At 41.1% G+C, this 21597-nt stretch overlaps 1 long non-coding RNA gene across 1 annotated transcript; it reads left to right on the top strand.

Annotated features, from left to right (window-relative positions):
* The first annotated feature begins 9775 nt into the window (after window positions 1-9775).
* Window positions 9776-19950, top strand: LOC126482369 (uncharacterized). The gene is made up of 2 exons (XR_007587638.1): window positions 9776-10054; window positions 19694-19950. It is a non-coding gene; the product is annotated as an uncharacterized LOC126482369 (long non-coding RNA).
* The last annotated feature ends 1647 nt before the right edge of the window (window positions 19951-21597 follow it).

A 21597-nucleotide genomic window follows, 5' to 3' on the forward strand; every position in this document is an offset into this window, starting at 1 on the left:
GGTCATAAGTCCCCTAGAATTATCTCCTTATTTAAGAAGTGTTCAGATATAGCAATAATTTCAGAGTCAACATCTATAAGCAGTTCACTAACTTTATCTCTAATACCTTGTATATTTTGATGAAATATACTAATTCCCTCATTACTCGGATACACAAGCTTTGTCAAAAGTGATTCCCTTGTTAGAGAGACTTCCCTTAGGCAGGAATACCTATCAGCTGACTTCAATCTAAAAAAGGTGCAGCTCTAACACCCACTACTGCAGCAATTTTCCCATGAGTGATCCCACCAACCCCACCTACGCTGTCACCTATAAGCTTTGCCAACCTCCCCTTCCCATACCTGTTGAGGTGCAGGCCATGTCTAGTGAAACCCGTCCTGCTGATAGACTCGACCGACACCACTGAAATGTGACCCATGCTTTCTGTCATCAGCGCACCCCCAAGTCTCATGTTATTACGCCTGACGGCTGTATTAAGATGAGGCCGATCGTGACGCTGAAACAGTTCCATGAAATGCACATTCGTGTTGCCAGTCTGAGTGGCTATCTTTTCCAGGTCACCATCTATGTTATACTCCCCATCCCTATAAATACTATTACCAGCCCCACCCACAATCACTACCTGATCCTCTTTAGTAAAATCCCTACATAACCCCCCTATGTTAACAGTCGCCTGAGCCAACCCTGCATTAGGCTTCACAATGCTGGTGACCCGGTACTCACTCCCCAGCACTTCCTGCAACTGCTGGCCTACACCTCTGCCATGAGAACTACCTAACAGCAGAACCTTCTACTTCCTCTTCGACTTTGCAACTGTTCTAGGCACAGTAATTACTGAGGTCTGCTGCATACTTCCTACATCTACAGCTACTAGAGATTCCTCTCCACTAGACTCTGACAGTTTGTCATATCTATTGTAAACACCAATAGTAAAACTATCTGAAAATCTTCTTCTCCTAGCAGATCTCTTGCCAACAGCCAGCTCCCATTCCCCAACCCCGTTCTCCCTCCTCATCCTATCTAGCTCCTCCTGTGAATGCAAGTATTCTCACGAAAAAACATAATAAAATAAGTGATAGGAAAATTAGACACATATTGTAACTTTCAAAACAATAGCATAATTTATTAAATTATTTCATGTAACCAGAGTTTTAATACATGCTCATTTTTCTCTCCTCTTTCATCAAAACTGTTTGGCATACGAAAATATTCGTGAAATACCTGTTTTTTGTATATCGTACTTTAAATTCTGTATGTGCATAATCTTGCCCAATGCCAACGAATACATTCTGCACACTTACTTGATGTACCTGATCAACACCAAAACACATGATATCATGTAATTTCCAGATGTTTCCCATGCACTTTTTAAGGGGACAATGTATGTTCTATGCCGCCAATGTTAAATTATCGAATTTTGTGATTCATTATCTTGGAAACTTTTGAAGTCACCAACTTACAATTTTACATAATTACTGAATGCACCTTTCTAGATACACTAAACTAGAATTATTTCTAAAATTGTATTGAGGGGCATGTTATTTTTTTTTTTTTGTCAAACACTCAATTTTGTGACAGAATTTTGTAAATAAATGAACATAAAAAGAAAGCAATTCAGGATATTTTCATTATTCTAGTTCCATATGTGTTGAAGCTCACACTTGGCATCCTATGAAAATTTCATGCCTCTACCATCATCACTTTTTTAGAAAATGGGTCATTTATTTTTAAAAAAATGTAGTTCAGAGATACTGAGGTTGAAAACCTTTTCTTTTTTTTTGCAAAATCTTATACAGTCTTACATTTCTGTGTCTTTTATGCTCTAGAATTGCTCTGGCCCATAGTCTGTGTCTTCTTCAGTGTCACAACACGCCAGTGCTTCTTTTGTCATTTGCTGAGCAGTTAACTCTGCTTCATGTACACGAAGCTCATCCAGTTCCTGCAGCTCTTTAGCTGTGCTTTGTCCAAATCTTACCCATAACTTCTCCAGAACCTTAAGTCTTTCATAGTTATCACCATTAACAGTTATTACAGGATCAGACACTGCTAGCTTTAGAGTCACAAGACCAACAACTACATTTTTAGGCACATGGCACCACACAACATTGTTGAAGGACTCATTCACATTCTGGGTCTTCCCATGTAAACACTTCTTTAATAGCTCAGGATTTTCCAAATCCCTGTAAATAGGTTTGATTGTCTCCATTACTGCCAAAGGAAGAGAATGTTTATGTGTAAATTCATGCAGGGTGCCAGAAAATTCAGCTTGCCTACATTTACACCAAGTGTTTGGTGGCGGTGGACAGAAAGCAAGACATGACTTTTCATCGGTTGATATTTGATGAAAGAAAGTGCTCCACACAGCTCTTTTCATCTTGCATTTCTTGAAGTTACTTTTACGCTTAGTCATTTTGTTTTCATATAAAAAGCAATAGAATTTAGCTTATTAAAAAATAGCTGATAAGCACAGTACTTTCAAGAAAAACAAGTATCAGAAACAAAAGACTGATTTGTTAATTCGTAATGCCAACTTCTGAGACGTAGCAGTAGGCACACAAGAAAGCAATTCGCAGTCTTCTAGACTGTATAGTTCCCAAGATATGACTGCTCAACTCTGGCAGTATATGCGTGGACGCGAAATTTGACAGTCACATATCATTATTAAAAATATTATTTGAAGGTCTCACAATTGTCTGATTTTAGTGTATTACATACCAAAATGTTCAGGAAAGTCCAAAGCATATTATGGAATAGAAAACAGAAAATGTCAAATTTCAACGAATTTCACGTGCAGTGTCCCCTTCTGTACTATGAACTGTCTCCTGATCTGATAGTTTACTTGCTGTGCCACCGAAAATGCTTACTACTGAGGCGCTAAAACGATTGCTACTGGTGTTATCGTTGCACTTACTGGAAGAAACACTGGTGTTGATTTGGCCCAAAATGAACTCAATGATCAGTTGGTGCTTGATGTACGATAGTCTATCGCTCAAGTGATACCATTGTACGTGCAAGAGCTGAAAATTTCTAGGATGCACTTCACTACATCCTGTATCTCAACTACCACCTCAAATTTAAAGTTTGATGAAATACCAGCATTGACACATTATGAGCCACAAATAAAACATACATGTGGACAGAAATATGGCACTGACAACTTGATGAACTGTCAACACCCAAGTTGCTACCAACAAGTTATGATAGGCTGGATTGATGGGGAGGGTCATCGAATTGCAAATCACACATTACGGGAACTTGAATATTTATTCTTTAGTCATGTCTTCCACTACGACTTGTGTAGAGATGGGTGTCTTCTGTCTCCTATATCTAGCAGTTACGTAAAACATGCTACAACTTCTGATTATGCCTTCAGTACAATGCTTTCCTACGGCATCAACTTACCCAACTTCCCTAACACAGCATAGGAGTGGTGGAGAAATGCGTACATCTGTGGTAGGTTGAAGCCCACAGACATCTGGGGCCATGAGGGACGTATTATCGTGCTGATGGTGGCATTGTTTAAAGAATACTGTTAACTCATTGTTGTCTTATTCTGCCACATATGGGGGGGGGGGAGGGGGGCACGCAGTTTTATATCTCTCGCCATGTCACTGTCTTACCCTGCCATGTGCATGGGTGGTGCATTAGAAGATCTGTTACTGTAGGTGGCTGCATAAGACTCTCCACTATCATGTGTGAGCCAAAACAGCATGTGCTGGCAGGGCCTACGAGAAGGGTTGCGCACACCAGCAATAATAAGGACTGTCACACAAAGCTGTATCTGTCTAAGCTCAATTCACCACTCATAATAAAAAAAATGCTGGGCCCTCAACATAGGTGCTGATGGAGTCTATCAGTTTGACCCCACATATAAACAACAGTAAGCATACCATAAAGAAGCTTATTTCTCTTTGCTCCATCGTCAGTTCCTACAAAAAGTGCGGGCTTCTGAACAAGCATTCAACAAGTTTTTATATAATAGATACTTCCTACACCTTGACAGTAACCACTGCCCACTACCAGGTGTCGAACCTTGGTTGCATTTCACTCTGTCTTCAGCGACACTTGAGAGATGGCGTCTATTTGTGGAGGTGAGTAATACAGCATTATGCTCAGCCCTGTGTCGTAAATACGGTTTGTTGGATGACTTCATTAATACATAGAGTAACTGTAGATACCATGGTTCCTCTATTTGTTTCTAGACGACAGTAGTTCCCCTTTTCCTTTTTGCTGCGTAGCAGTGATGAAATAAATGTCACTTCTTAAATGCTATTTGTTGACTTCCATTCCTTTAGTATAAAGAGTAATTTTAAATGCCCTATATCCTCAATTTTGCTCCGAAAACTATTTTCAATGCAACCATTTTTATTGTTATTTTACAGCACGAGACAATGAGATAGGAATCGCTCCTTCTCCAACGCCAGAGTTTCCTGGAGGTAAGTAAATTGATTCTACTAGTAATTGTAGGCTAGACTGATACTTATATATACGATGGCTATTCATAAACTAACTTCTGTTTTCATATAGTGTGCGAAATAGTAGGGGTAGTTGCTGTGAGTGCCATCAAAAGTACTGCCAGTAGTGAAGTACGTCTTTAACAAGGTTTTCTGTGGCAAAGAAAATTGTAACGGTAGTAGCAGAAATCACAGTAGTGTGAAAAGTAGCATCAAAATTGTTGATCACGTAGTAGATGAAGTTAAGGAATTCTGCTTCCTTGGAAGTAAAATAACCCATGATTGACGAAGCAAGGAGGACTTAATACACAGACTAACACAAGCAAAAATGTCATTCCACGCCAAGAGAAATGTGTAGGTATCAAACAAAGGCTTTAATTTGAGGAAGGTGTTTCTGAGGATATACGTTTGCACATTTGGAAGACAGCTTTCTATGGTTGTGAAGAGTGGACAATGGGAAAAATAGAACAGAAAAGAATCGAAGCTTTTGAGATGTGGTGTTGCAGAAGAATGTTGAAAATTAGGTTGACTGATAAAATAAGGGATGAAGAGTTTCTCTGCAGAATTGGCGATGAAGTAAATATATGGAATTAACAAGAAGAAGGTAATTCAGGGTGTATGGTGCAAGAGCTATTTCTGAGATGAGGGCTGATGACTACAAAAAAAGGGGGGGGGGGAATAGTGCAGTGCAATTCATTGCGATATTGTGAAGTTCATAAGTCAAACATAATCAATGAAGTAGGAGCAAATGATCCTGTACTATAAAAAAAAGAACGGAACGAATGTCCATTACGAAGCAGTCCAGTACTTTGATTCGGCATCTCAGATCTTCGTGTTCATTTTCCACCGATTAGACGTACACCTCAGTACAAAATGGTTACCGAAGATTTGGCCTATACCAAATGCGTGCCTGAACTTCTTTCTGAGGAACAAACCGCTCAGCACCGTCGTTTCTTGTTTTTTAGAGAAGGTAATGCTTTTCTCGACCAGAATATAACAGGAGATGAGATGTGTGTGAGGTGTCTGAACGCAGAAACAAATCTCAAAGTCAATGGAGTCATATTGGGTCACTAGAAAAACGCACAAAATGTCGTCAAACACCTTCCAGAATGAAAATCATGTCTCCTCTCTTCTGGGGCAGAAGGGGAATTTTGCTAGAGGAGTTCTTGGAGGTAAGTACCATAATTGACTCTGAAAGTTAATGTACTAGATTCACAAAATGAGGAAGGGCCATTCGAAATAAACGTCGTGACATGTTGAGCTCTGTTGTGATTTTCCCGCATGACAACGCCCGCTCGCATGCCCAGCGACCAACAGATAGAGTTCAAATAGGAAGTATTCCATCACCCTCCCGACACCACTGTTTTAGAGACTAACGATTATCATCACTTCATGCACATTAGCATTAGTGGCTAGAAGTGCTTTGGCTCTGACGAAGAGCTGAAAGCCAATGTCGTAGGTTAGCTTTACTGCCAGGCACCAGAATTCTATCACTGCGGAATTTCAAAGCTCGTCAAACACTACGATAGTTTTACGGTATATTAATAATTTTTACTTACGGACCGTCTGACAGCAACTGAATAAAACACAGTCGGCAACAGAAACCAAAACATTGCTTTAAAACAAGCGTTCAGTGCATAGTGTTGTGGAATGGGGAAAAAAACGCAAATTGGCGTTCATAAGAAGAAGAACAACACCAAAAATGCAACAGGAGCGTAATATGTAGGAAATTGTCCACGCAACCTGCCACTGATGATGCCTTGCAGAAAATAAAGGCGAAACGCGTATGGCACTAAAATTGTGTTTTATTCAGTTGCTGTCAGACGGTCCATAAGTAAAAATTATTAATATTCCGTAATATTACACGCAACTGAGGAAGACAGGACTATAAAAGTTGAAAACTACGATAGTTATCTCAATGTGGCTGGAAACTATGTGGAGAAATAAACTAGTGTGTGTACTTTCATAGCATTGCAAAACGCATTGTGTAACTTCGATCACATTAAACAAAAAAATAAACCTAGGTTACTTTATGTATATCCCCTGTATATTTAATATCTTAACATACAACTTGCAATAGCAGCCGGCCGGAGTGGCTGAGCGGTTGTAGGCGCTACAGTCTGGAGCCGCGCGACCGCTACGGTCGCAGGTTCTAATCCTGTCTCGGGCATGGTTGTGTGTGATGTCCTTAGGTTAGTTAGGTTTAAGTATTTCTAAGTTCTAGGGGACTGATGACCTTAGAAGTTCAGTCCCATTGTGCTCAGAGCAATTTTTTTGCAATGGCTATATGTCCTAATTATAGCTACAACATGACATGCAAATGATGTAAATACTGGTGTAATGTTGGTAGCTGGTCAGTACACCATCCTCAGTCGCCACACTCACCAACAGAAACATCTGCACTTGTACCAATTACAATATACACTGATGAGCCAAAGAAACTGGTACACCTGCCTAAGATCGTGTAGACCCCCGCGGGCACCTAGCTGCCACGACGTAGCATCGACTTGACTGATGTCTGTAGTAGTGCTGGAGGGAACTGACACCATGAATCCCACAGGGCTGTCCACAAACCCATAACAGTACGAGGGGGTAGAGACCCCTTTTGAACAGCAAGTTGCAAGGCATCCCAGACATGCTCCATAATGTTCATATCTGGGGAGTCTGGTGGCCAGCGGAAGTATTTGAACCCCGAAGAGTGTTTGTGGAGTCACTCTGTAGCAATTCTGGACGTGTGGGGTCACACTGTCCTCCTGGAATTGCCAAAGTCCATCGCAATGTGTAGTAAACAAGGGCTCTAAAACGCATACTTTAAGAGTTATGAACTCTAGTTCAGTAGAACAGATGTGTTTCACAGTACCGAAGTTCAACAAGTGCTCATATCCATTAAGGTAAGCTGTTTAGAGCCCTTATTTACGCGACCTATTTTCCTTGGTGCTACCACTTCTAAAAATATCGAAACGAAAACAAAACATTTGTTTCAAAAATGAAGAAATGCTCGTGGCTCTGGCGTTATGCGCTTAGAAACTATTTTTCCTGAGTTTACTGGACATTGTTGCTTCAAATGATCGCTCCTGCCATATCCCCGAATATTGAAAATTCCGCCTGGGACATATATACATATGCAGGGAGTGCATATAAGTCCTAAGTCGTGCTTGGGCAACGCAGTCAATAGAGCACTTGCCGGCGAAAAATATACACTGAAGCGCCAAAGAAACTGGCATAGGCATTCATATTCAAATACAGAGATATTTAAACAGGTAGAATACGGCGAACTATCAGTTTAATAAGTCACAGCTGCAAAGTATTAACGCGAATTCTTTACAGACGAATAGAAAAACTGATAGAAGCCGACCTCGGGGAAGATCAGTTTGGATTCCGTAGAAATGTTGGAACACGTGAGGCAATATAGACCCTACGACTTATCTTAGGAGAAAGACTAAGGAAAGGCAAACCTACGTTTCTAGCATTTGTAGACTCAGAGAATGCTTTTGACAATGTTGATTGGAATACTCTCTTTCAAATTCGGAAGGTGCCAGAGGTAAAATACAGGGAGCGACAGGCTATTTACAATTTGTACAGAAAGCAGATGGTAGTTACAAGAGTCGAAGGGTATGAAAGGGAAGCAGTGGTTGGGAAGGGAGTGAGACAGGGTTGTAGCCTATCCCCGATGTTATTCAATCTGTATATTGAGCAAGCAGTAAAGGAAACAAAAGAAAAATTTGGAGTAGGAATTAAAATCCATGGAGAACAAATAAAAACTTTGCGGTTCGCCGATGACATTGTAATTCTGTCAGAGACAGCAAAGATCCTGGTAGAGCAGTTGAACGGAATTAGATTAGGAAATGAGACACTTAAAGTAGTAATGGAGTTTTGCTATTTGGGGAGCAAAATAACTGATGATGGTCGAAGTAGAGAGGATATAAAATGTAGACTGGCAATGGCAAGGAAAGCGTTTATGAAGAAGAGAAATTTGTTAACATCGAGTATAGATTTAAATGTCAGGAAGTCGTTTCTGAAAGTATTTTTATGGAGTGTAGCCATGTATGGAAGTGAAACGTGGACGATAAATAGTTTAGACAAGAAGAGAATAGAAGCTTTCGAAATGTGGTGCTACAGAAGAATGCTGAAGATTAGATAGGTAGATCACATAACTAATGAGGAGGTATTGAATAGAACTGGGGAGAAGAGGAGCTTGGGGCACAACTTGATGAGAAGAAGGTATCGGTTGGTAGGACATGTTCTGAGACATCGAGGGATCACCAATTTAGTATTGGAGGGCAGCGTGGAGGGTAAAAATCGTAGAGGGAGACCAAGAGATGAATACACTAAGCAGATTCAGAAGGATGTAGGCTGCAGTAGGTACTGGGAGATGAAGAAGCTTGCACAGGATACAGTAGCATGGAGAGCTGCATCAAACCAGTCGCAGGACTGAAGGCCACAACAACAACAATCACGTTATGCAACGAATCATTAGATTGTAGCTAAAAACTGGTAAATTAAAACTGTCCTTATTTCTTTCAGTAGAAGTACTTGTAAGTAATGAGAAAATAGTCTTACGCTTGTATGTACAAGCACCAGCATGACGAAATTGATGTGAGTCTACGTCTGCAATAGTATCTATACAAAATACAGATAATCCATGAAGAGTCTGAACTTAATGGACACTGCCGGTCGTATGCTGATTATTTTGTTATTCTGTCCATTAACTCAGCAATACACGTTATGTATCTCTAAGAATTCAGTCTGTGAACAACGCAGAGTTCTCAAATACTTTCTATTTGTACATTATGAACTTGATTTAAGTCATATCATATCAAAGCTAGCAACACGATTACCCCCATAAAAAGTCGACGCTAATAGAAAACTTGACATATTCTCAAAGTATTGAACAATTTGCGAAGGTCTTACAGCAATATGTATATTACCGATTCACATTTCTGCTTTCAGCGCGTTAAGATTCTTGTTCTTGGCCTTCCGAAGTGGTGGTACTAGCGGTTCTGTGACTTTATAGTCTACAGAAAACCGATTTACATAATTTACAATTTCTCTGCTATTAAATATCTTTCGACTGTTAACAGTGAATTTTTGATGGCGGGTAATCCGTTTCCCAAATGTTGCTCAAAGTGGAAAACAAGACGTACATGTTCCACATTTCTAATACAGGATCCGGTGTCTCCAACTGCAGCAAAATGCTCGTCTTGGACAAAGTGAGTAAAACAAAGGTTAGTCACTTCTCCCACCACATCACCTAGCGTGCGGAAAACGCCGCAACGAAACAGGTTCGTTACGTACCCTTCTTTTTATGTCCACGGCTTATACGGTAACGCAAAATTTGCGCCACAGCTCCTGGGGTTTACCCAACTAAAGTGATGCGTCTCGCCTCGGGTCTCCACATGTTTTGAACTTATACTTCAAGTATAAAAGGAAAAAGAAACACGCCCATCATTCGTTGATGCGTTTCTACGGTTGCTAAAGTTTCTGCTTGAAGGTCAACCTCTATATCACGTTCCGGTGTATATATACGGCGAAAGGTTGGACTGGAAACAGAGAACAGGCATCAGCGACGCAGGATCTGCCCCGACATGTTTAAGTTACTGGTAAGCGACTTCACCTCAACCTTATTGCTTGAGAATTTTTGTTTATTGTATTACATACTTTCTAAATGTCTTACGCGTATTTGGTGCTAATTCATAACTGAAATATCCCAAGTGTTAAACGACATTTTCGAAATAGAAAACTGGAATCATTAAGCGAGTGAAACGGACAGCACAACACAACAAATAACATGTCAACGCAGTCCCCAAATTTCCCGTACATCATCGTTTTGCTTTAATTCTCAGTTAACGTAACGACTTTGAATTCAGTTTCAGTCGTTTCGGACTTTATCGGTTCGCTTCTACCAATACTTCCGAAGCCTGTGTAGGGTGTTTTGCTAACGACGAAAAGTTCTTTGAGTTCAGTGTATTCTTTAGCAAGAAATTTTTGTTCTTAGTAAGTTAGTGTATTACGTAATCCCGCTTCTGACACGTTTTATTTTATGTCAGTAGAATTCGTGGTAGAAATGAAACATTTTGCGTTCTGCAGTTTCCCTGTTGTTGTTTTCAGAATCTATGGTAACAGGTCTTGTCTAGAAGACTCTACAGTGTCAATGGACATGGAGAGATCTGGAATTTCAATCACTGCACTTCTCGTAACAAAGAACTGGATCTTTACTTGTATAACCTTAATTGATTCTTTCGTCACTGCTTCGTGTAACAGCTACATCATCTGGAATTTCAATCACTGCACTTCTCGTAACAAAGAACTGGATCTTTACTTGTATAATTTTGATTCTTTCGTCGCTGCTTCGTGTAACAGCTACATCATCATAAATGAAGAGCTTACCCATAATTTCTCACATTTCGTCTATAATTTTTTGTAATCATATAATAATATGGTCGGGTTAAATGGACCACATTTTAGGAGCGACAGTTAATCATCCTTTTCAGAGAAGAACTAAAACTTTTTGCGGGTTTTTATGCTCTGTTGTCTCTATATACGTGTTGTTATTAGCCAAGATTCTTCGTTGTTTTAACCACTAAGAATCGTTGGCGATACGAAATGTAACACATGTTTCAACAGCTCTGTAGGGAACCAAGTTTATCAACGAGTAAGAAATTTACTATAGATTCATTTTAGCCAAAACAAATGAACTTCATTATGGCGTTTTTTCTTTATTCAGTGATAGGAAAACAATAATGGGTTCGGTTAATAGAAAACCAGATTTATTAACGTTCTTCATCTTTATTCCTCATATTTATTTCTCCTTGGTGACGAACACATTTCTTCCAACGAGAGACCATCTTGGTAATACAAAATCGTTAAGGGTTTCCAGGTCACTTGTTGACAAACTGCCGATTGGCTTCTGTCTCGGGTTCTTTGGTCGACGTTCATCTGATGATTTTTCTGACGTTTCGCCACGACGAGTGGCTGGCATAGTCAAAGCTTCACCGTCCATAGCTGGTGGTGAACCGGAGCCGAGCTCGCGGCTGCAGACTATGTGTACCAACGTCTGAGGGCTTCTCCGAAGTCATTTCCGGTGCGGTTCTCCTCTTGCTACCTGCGACGGTCGTTCGCTGCAGTACGGGTAGCCAGGATCCGTTTAGCTTGAGGCTTTCTTCTTTCTTGTTGAAGCTATTCCCGTGTTTTTGTATTCCTACAGCTTGTCTGAACAAGCGGGTGTGATAGTGCTTCTCTACAGCCAGAACTTCCGTGTCGGCGAATTTTACTACGTGGTCGGACTCACTCAGTGCGTGCTCTGCCACGGCCTGTTCCTCCACCTGCCCCAACCTGCAATATCGCTTGTGTTCTGTGATCCTGGTGTCGATAGATCGTCCAGTCATTCCGACAAAAGCTTTTCCACATGTGAATCGTATGCAGTGTATTCCCGACATTGGAAATGGGTCCCTTTTCTCCCTTGCCGATCTGAGACACTCTTTGATCATATTTTTCGGTTTGTAAATCTTCTTCACGCGGTGTTTGCGCAATATACGGCCAATTCTGTCCGTCACTCTGGGAATATAAGGCAGAAAGGCCGTATCCAAGATTTCTTTTTCTGATCTGTCACTTCGCCGAGTGTTTGGCTCTGTTGCACTTCTAATATAGCTTGTGGAGTAACCATTTCTCCTCAGAACACTTCCCAGATGTTGCGTTTCGTGTCTGCGGTTAATACTGTCACAGCAGAACTATGATTTTGCTGGTGGTGAACTGGATCCGGTTTATCACTATAAAAGTGAAGTCCTCGAATGTTCCTTAAACTTTGCAAACATAAGGCCAATTCGGGACCCTTTGTAGAGTGACCAGTGACTACCAAGGCGTTGGATAGCTGCAGGTGTCGCAAAGTTCATGTGTGGTCTGGTGTTATTATGCTGAAGAAGAAGGTGCTCAATCTGTTGATGAAATCTTCGAACTCGAAACACGATTACAGCACGCTATTTCTCACATGCTACCATGTTACATGCTACTATTCGGAGCCGTCTAACGGCAGAGGGCTGCACATTCGTAGGCATGAAGAATAAAGATGTGGAGCGCTAATAACGTTTGTTTCATTCAAAAATCTTTAAGAGTTTTCGCGTAAAACAATTCGGAGGCCTTACTTTTCAGCACGCTCTCTTATTTTCAGTGCTGGTCATGCCCTCTTTGATTGCTGACATACCATGATTAACGAATAATACTTCATAGTGGAGCGACAATTTCTGAAGTCAACAAGGAACAGACATGGTTCTAAACCGTGATTTTAGAAGGTTACCGTTTGCATCATAAGACACAAATATACTGCAAATAGAGAACACGTGGTTGTACATTATTGTGGAATTTGTTAATTTTCGTTACCCCTATCCCAGAAAAAGGGTAGCTAGATCATCCTTTCAGTTATTAAATGTATTAATTCGTTTGTCCTGTTCTGTAGAGCCCATCAAGAATAAGAACATTGAGTTACGTGAAACTAGTTAAAATATCTATCAACAAATGACAAAACACGAAAAACTCTTAGAAGCTTAATCTGAATACGGTATTAAAAGCAAATTTTAAATCTGTCAAGCCTGTGAAATTTGCAGTTGATCGAGTTAGAAAGACAGCTGCTTCTATGGAATAACCTGTTGCCTTCTTCTTTATATTACACTCATAATGTTTAACCGCTTTTAATGGCCTAATACAATACTGGCCATTAAAATTGCTACACCACGAAAATGACGTGCTACAGACGCGAAATTAAACTGACATGAAGAAGATGCTGTTATATGCAAATGATTAGCTTTTCAGAGCATTCACACAAGGTTGGCGCCGGTGGCGACACCTACAACGTGCTGACAAGAGGAAAGTTTCCAACCGATTTCTCATACACAAACAGCAGTTGACCGGCGTTGCCTGGTGCAACGTTGTTGTGATGCCTCGTGAAAGGAGGAGAAATGCGTATCATCACGTTTCCGACTTTGATAAAGGTCGGGTTGTAGCCTATCGCGATTGCAGTTTATCGTATCGCGACATTGCTGCTAGCGTTGGTCGAGATCCAAAGACTTTTAGCAGAATATGGACTCGGTGGGTTCAGGAGGGTAATACAGAACGCCGTGCTCGACCCCAACGGCCTCGTATCACTAGCAATCGAGATGACAGTCATCTTATCCCCATGGCTGTAACGGATCGTGCAGCCATGTCTCGATCCCTGAGTCAACAGATGGGGACGTTTGCAAGACAACAACCATATGCACGAACAGTTCGACGACGTTTGCAGCAGCATGGACTATCAATTCGGATATCATGGCTGCGGTTACCCTTGACGCTACTTCACAGACAGAAGCGCCTTCGATGGTGTACTCAACGACGAACCTGGGTGCACGAATGGCAAAACGTCATTTTTTCGGATGAATGTAGGTTCTGATTACAGCATCATGATGGTCGCATCCGTGTTTGGCGACATGGCGGTGAACGCACATTGGAACCGTGTATTCGTCATCGCCATACTGGCGTATCACCCGTTGTGATGGTCACCTGTTGTTCCCATGGACGGCACTTTGAACTGTGGACGTTACATTTCAGATGTGTTACGACCCGTGGCTCTACCCCTCATTCGATCCCTGCGAAACCCTACATTTCAGCAGGATAATGCACGACCGCATGTTGCAGGTCCTATATGGGCCTTTCTGGATACAGAAAATGTTCGACTGCTGCCCTGGCCAGCACATTCTCCAGATCTCTCACCAACTGAAAACGTCTGGTCAATTGTGGCCGAGCAACTGGCTCGTCACAATACACCAGTCACTACTCTTGATGAACTGTGGTATCGTGTTGAAGCTGCATGGGCAGCTGTAGCTGTACACGCCATCCAAGCTCTGTTTGACTCAATGCCCAGACGTACCAAGGCCGTTATTACGGACAGAGGTGGTTATTCTGGTACTGATTTCTCAGGATCTATGCACCCAAATTGCGTGAAAATGCAATCACATATCAGTTCTAGTATAATATATTTGTCCAATGAATACCCGTTTATCATCTACATTTCTCCTTGCTGTAGCAATTTTAATGGCCAGTAGTGTATTCACTTGATTTTCTTTGTCGTCTGTCTTTCGACTGGTTTGATGGGGACCTGACACGAATTCCTTTCATGTGCCAGTGTAGCAAATGGAAACTACATTCTCAATTATTAGCTTGATGTATTCCGATCTCTGCCTTCTCCTACAATTTTACACTCTACAGCTCCCTTAATACATGTCCTGAAATGTAGGCCCAGGATGGGTTGCCTTGGAGCAACAAAACGGCACGTAGAATATCGTCGACCAACTGCTGTGCTGTAAGGGTTCCACGTATGACAACCAAAGGGGTCTGTTATGAAATGAAATGGAACTCCAGACCATCACTTCTGGAATGTTGGTATCCCACCGCAGTCCAGAGCGTCTCCAGACACGTCTTCGCTGGTTATCGGGGCTCAATTCGAAGGGGGACTCATCACTGAAGACATTTCTACTCCAGTCAGTGAGATTCGAGGCCGGTATCTGGAGTTGGCCCGACAGTGGTGGGATACAATCTTAACTGCCGCTCACTATACGGCCCGACAACCAGCACTGATGGTTGGGGGAGCCATTTCTTCCCATAGCAGGACCCTTTTGGATGTTATCGGCGGCACCATTACAGCAAAGAGGTACGTCGACGATATTCTGCACCCTGTTTTGTTGCCCTTCGTGACAAGCCATCTTGGGCTTAAATTTCAGCAATACAATGCCCACCCGCACATGGTGTGAGCTTCTACTACTTTTCGTGCTTGCCAAACCCTACACTGGGCAGCGAGGTCAATGATTATATGTAGGGCCCTCTAACCAGCTCGGGTTTTTGACGATTTAATTGGAAACAGTTTGGCACGATAGCCCTCAGAAGGCACACAACAATCAATACCAAGCCGAATAACTGGTTATACAAGGTCCAGAGATGGATCAACGCGTTATTGATTTGCTCAATTTGTGAATCTATTTCTCTTGAATAAATCATCTTATGTTTCTAAAATAGTTATCATTTGTCTGTCTGTACATGTACTTCACATCTAACGGTTTCCATCCTGTTGAGATAATTCCTTCGTGGCACAGCAGAGGAATTCGTGGCAGACCGCGTTGAACCAGTCACGAGACTAATGACAAAAAAACTTCATATTACCGACTGCCGCAGAGTTATATTTTCGTATTTTCTTCTACTATGGTCTGCCGATTGTTATTACGAACGTGTGCTACAGTATTGTCAATAGAGATCATTTGCCTTATATTGTTAACAAAAGTTGCCCACAAATCGTTTAACAATATGCCCTCGTGTCAAATAACATAGGCCGCTCCGAGAAACATTCGGACAACCTGAATACTGTCAAAATCTGACAGTCGTTTGGATGAATTAAGACTGATAATAATTTGTTTCACGAGTATATGTCCATGTAATTGTTAAACGAGTGACGTGGAAGCTTATTCAATATATGGCTTAAAAATTTTAAATGGCGATTTCAGTAAGGGGTTTGGGACAATGGCTGCAGAATCTGGTATTGATTGATGGCTGGTTCAGTAAAGGAGCACTGTGAAACATGACACAAAAATTCCGTCCTCTCTGTTTTCTTTTGAATATACGTGCATCGGAGCGCGTTTGTTCTAAATGAGACGTTTGGTAAGAGCGTAACTAAGGAGGGAATTCTTATCCACCCTTATCCACCCAACCAGTGCATGGGAGAGTAGGATAAACACATGAAGACAGCATGAAGTCAAATCGAGACAGCAATGTAACGTTACTGTTCTCACAGCTCGTTCGAGCAGTGAGTTGCCCTTCGTATACGATTTTCTCCTAACTGCCCATTCCACTGACAGAGCAAGATCATCGGTTGACACTCCCTTTCTTCCCTGTCTACCTGCATCTTGTACTTCGTGCAACAACATTTTGCTGTCAGTCGCAACAGTTAAGTTATGTGGGGTGCATGCAATAAGGCGGAACCCCTCAGCATGAAGAAATCGAATGACAGCACGCACTTCACGCTTGTAAGGAGACTATAGTGATCCAGGCATCTTGACGCGTTCACTGCGTGCTCAGAACTGAAAAATGCGTTGTGATGCGATAATGGGCATACTAGAGACACTGTACAACACTTCTGCGGATTTTCGCCGCGACCGATCAGACCTCGTAAAAGAAAAAAAAAAAACAATCCTCGTAATTACTGCCATCCAACGGCAATAGTTTTCTCAACACAACAGCACTGTCAACGAAATAATTTTACATTCTTAACCATCCAAACTGATAAATCGTTTATTTATGCTGAATACCTTAGAGTTCGTATTACGCTACGTGTCGGCACTACCTGAATCCACTTTCTTTTCTGGTGAACATTCAACATCCAGTATCGTGCACTGGCTTCTGTTAGTAAAATTTTCATAGAGATAATCAGACTCCATAGGATCATATCGTGGTCATTAGTCGGCGATGTGGCACAATGTCGGAAATCTATCTGCCCACTTGCATCTTCTGTTTGCAAGTTATCGTGTATGAATAAGGCAACCAATGTTTCGCAAACCTGGTTTTGACGCGAAAACGTCTCTACGCAGGATTCAGTGATCGACGGTCGAACTTCCTAGTGTGATAAAATGCGTTCAGTTTTAAATCGGCTACGAGACTAACAATGCGTAACAATGGGCGCGCTCAGAGCACGTGTTCGTCGCGCACTACTTGTTTTGTCTGTGACGTCATCGAACCAGTCTATGCATGTGATTGCTACGAATGAGCTTCCTGTAAAGTTATTAGCTTATTTGAAGCGGAAACGCGGTTTAACAATGACACTAATTTGTGTATTACTTTGAAGACGTTGCGGAGGGCTATTAGGATTCGAAATGAGACAAGCATTCCATGGAATATGAGTGGTCGCGAAATGGAAATCTCAGTGAAATCAAAAATTTTTGAATTGCAACAGTTAGTTACAACTTCCAGCTACTTCTCCACACAGTCGCCGCTATACTGAGACATTTGTCGTAGCATTGTATCAAATGTAAATCTGTTAAAGGGACATTGTGTGTCCTATACCACATATGTTAAATTATCGAATTTTGTGACCCATTATCTTGGAAACTTTTTAAGACACCAATTTACAACTTTCCATAATTATTGAATGTGCCTTTCTAGATACACTGAACTAGAATATTTATTAAAATTGTATTGTGGGGCATATTTTTTTTTCAAACACTCAATTTTTGACAGAATTTTGTAAATAAATTAACATAAAACAACTCAGGATATTTTAAATATTCTAGTTCCATATGTGTTGAATCTCACACTTAGCATGCTGTGAAATTTTCATGTTTCTACCTTCAGTCCGGTTTTAGAAAAAGGGTCATTTATGGCAAAAAATGTAGTTGAGATTATTGAGGGTTAAAACTTTTTTATTACAAAATCGTATACAGACTAGCATTTCTGCGTCTTTTGTGCGCTAGAATTGCCCTGGTTTATAGTCTTTGTCGTTTTCAGTGTCACAACAGCCCAGTGCTCCCCTCCTCCTTTTCTTTCTTGCTTATTTTGTCATTTGCTGAGCACCTAAATCTGCTTCACGTACACGAAGCTCATTCAGTTCCGGCAGTCCTTTAGCTGTGTTTTGTCCAAATCTTACCCCTAACTTGTCCAGAACCTTAGGTCTTTCATAGTTCCCACCAACAAAAGTTATTACAGCATCAGACGCGGCTGACTTTAGAGTCACAAGGCCAACAACTACATACAAGGCACCACACAACATTATTGAAGGACTCATTCACATTCTGGGTCTTCCCACGTAAACACTTCTTCAATAGCTCAGGATTTGCCAAATATCTGTAAACACGTTTCATTGCCTCCATTACTGCCAAAGGAAGAGAATGTTTATGTGTAAATTCATGCACAGTGACAAAAAATTCAGCTTGCCTATATTTACACCAAGTGTTTGGTGGAGGTGGACACAAAGTATGACATGGCTTTTTATCGGTTGATATTCGATGAGCGAATGTGCTCCACACAGCTCTTTTCATCTTCTCTAAATTGTCACAGTTATCTCTAATGGTCTTCCCATAATATTCCTCTAATTCATCAATTACTTTGTCCGTTAGTCTTCCAGCACATTTTATTGTCTTGCCATCGGACAGACCACCACAAGGACAGCAAGAGACAGTTTCAGAAAGAACTTGTGCAAGAATTTGCAGATCCGTAATGAAGTTGTCCATAATATCATTACTTTTACCACTGTCACCCGTTTCTAAAGTTACTTTCCTTTTCGATGCACTAGGGGGCGTGGTCACTTCAGAAACTTTATCGTGGTTTCCTTCACTGATAGCACACGTGTTTTCATGTACTTCAGAAGAAAATGCAGGTCTCACATATCTGTTACCCGCAAATTTGCGTTTCTTGAAGCTATTTTTACGCTTAGTCACTTTATTTGTCGTATAAAAAGCAATAGAAGTTAGCTTACTACAGAAATAGCCGATAATCACACTACTTTCAACGAAAACTATTATCATAAACAAAGGACTGATTTGTTTATTCGTAATGCCAACTTCTGGGACGTAGCAGTAGTCACAAAACAAAGCAATTCGCAGCCTTCTACATTTTGCAGTTCCCGAGGTATGGCTGCTCAACCATGGCAGTATATGTGTAGCCACGAAATTTGACAGTCACACGTCAACATTCAAAATATTATTTGAAGGTCTCACAATTGTCTGATTTTAATGTATTATATACCAAAATGTTCAGGAAAGTCCAAAATACATTATGGAGTGGGAAACAGAAAATGTCAAATTTCAACTAATTTCACGTACAATGTCCCCTTAACAGAGTCTAAATTAAAATAGTGGAATAAAAGCTTGTGTTATTGTTGTCGTTGTTGTTGTTGTTGTTGTTGTATCTCTACACAAGCCTATACGCAAAGTAGAGGAACACGTTCCCTACGTGACACCTGTCAACCCATTTTAGGCCTTCATAGTATTGGCTACAAAACGTAATGGTCCTACAACGTTCACTTGTGGCGTACCTGAAGCTGATTTTACATCTGAAGATTTCTGTGTGTCAAATAAATAACACTTTTTTCATGTGGAACAATTGTCTGTGGATGCTGTGTTATACGAGAATGCCAACCTAGTGTAGCTGCAGGACCAAAGTTCAGGTTGCGTATAGGGATGTGCTTTGTGAGGCCACAACTTGCGTGCTTTCTAAGACAGTGACTTGTGTTGCAGCTTGTGATGTTGCTACTGGCAGCTGTGGTGACCGTCGCCGTCGCCCAGTTTGGAAGGGGCGGCTATGGTGGCGGAAGAGGCGGCTACGGAAGAGGCGGCTATGGAGGTGGAAGAGGCGGCTATGGAGGTGGAAGAGGCGGCTATGGAGGTTATGGAAGAGGTGGCAGAGGCGGCTACTACAGAGGATAACAGGCCGCTCAAACTCTTTTCCTGTACACAGCGTCTGTTCTCCTTCATTAAACGTCTTCTTCATCCTCTGTGACTGTATAATATGTGGAGCACTAAATATTACCAAGTCCTGCTATCCTGTCTAACTCATCAGAACTCATAAGGGTCCATCGACAGTGATACTGCCCGAATACCTCTGGAAAATCATGAATGGATTTTTTTGTGTTTGTTTGTTTACAACCTTGTGATACTCTATTTTGGTTTATATTGGTTACCCAGTGACGTCCCATAGACACCACTGACTACTTTTAGTTGATGGAACATTAAGAGAAAAAAATCAGTACTCTACATGATCCTAAAATAATTGTGCAGAACATCGTACTTTACTTTACTGGTAGCGCACATATCAGAGCTATTATAGTAACTATTATTACTTCCGTACTAGGACGGTATCCACTTGAGGTTAACAGAGGGTTTTGGACGAAATTTCCCAGCATATTTGATGCTATCGTGTCAAGATACTAGCCAGTTGCACAAAGGAAAAAACCCTCTTTTCACTTCAATAAAGAAAATATGGGAAATAAATATACTTTCTACCACAAAGTTCACAGTGAGTTGATGAATATAGCTGCAAATTTAATGGCAAGTTGATTTATCTCTAATGCTCAGTCATTGTCTCCATTCACTCCATCGCTTAGTGTACAAACTGAATTATATAGCTGTCATCCTTGAAGAATTCAATTGTAGAAGGGCGTCATGTTCCATATTTTCTGGAACATATCGTTACTAGCCGTCAGACTGCAGCCCAGTACTTCTACAGCCAATGAGGTACACTAATTAGGTAAAGAAACGTTCAGAACTGTAACAGCTTCTATGTGTCAACATTACACGTTTACACTTTACCAACGATTCTCCAAACAAGTAATTCTTGTTATGGCTTATCATTATTACTTATACGTACACATATTTCAGTACTCGTTTATCACGATGTAAAAGTTATGACACAACGATGATTGTAGATATAGAACGTATAGCGTTTAACGTGTTTCTGTAAATACACGCTTATTGAACGCATGAATGTGGCACACTGGTAATGCTGTTACGACAAAAACTGTTTATTTACATATATTTCACCTACATTCCCCGAATAACTTGAATCCAGTTACCCTACCGTTACGTTTCTCTCAAGAACAAGCAAAAGACAAGTAGAGATGAAACAACAACAGAGAGTGTAGCAACACTATGTCCACAAACTTCGAAGGGTTGTAGAGGGTGTCTTGAGAAATCAGCTGAGGAGTCCATGTCCGGTAACGTAATCCAACGAACCTACAGGGCGTTGAAGTTATAAGAACCAACAACTCACACTAGGGCACCACTTTGGTTGTGTATGTGAGTTTTTACTCTAACGGACAAGCAGAAATTATCGTAGTTGGCCTGATCATATTGAGTCGTTATATGCGTTAACTACTGTCCAACAACACATGCTTGCGGTCTGTCAGTGTACAAACTTTCGTTTGCTGCCGGTGGGGTTGCCAAGCGGTAGGCGTTGTCCTGGCGTCATTGCATACCATTTCCGGTTTGGGGTTTCTATGCTCAGTGCATTCTTAGAGACACCGCCTACAGCCTCCCGAAGTGTTCCGGCATCGTTTTGTCACTAAATTCTGGATATGAGGTAGTTTTCTGTGGAAGGAGAATAAGTTTAAAACGGGAAAGTAATGAAACCTTCTAATCAGTGA

Source organism: Schistocerca serialis, chromosome 5, assembly GCF_023864345.2.
Source record: "Schistocerca serialis cubense isolate TAMUIC-IGC-003099 chromosome 5, iqSchSeri2.2, whole genome shotgun sequence".
NCBI lineage: Eukaryota > Metazoa > Arthropoda > Insecta > Orthoptera > Acrididae > Schistocerca > Schistocerca serialis.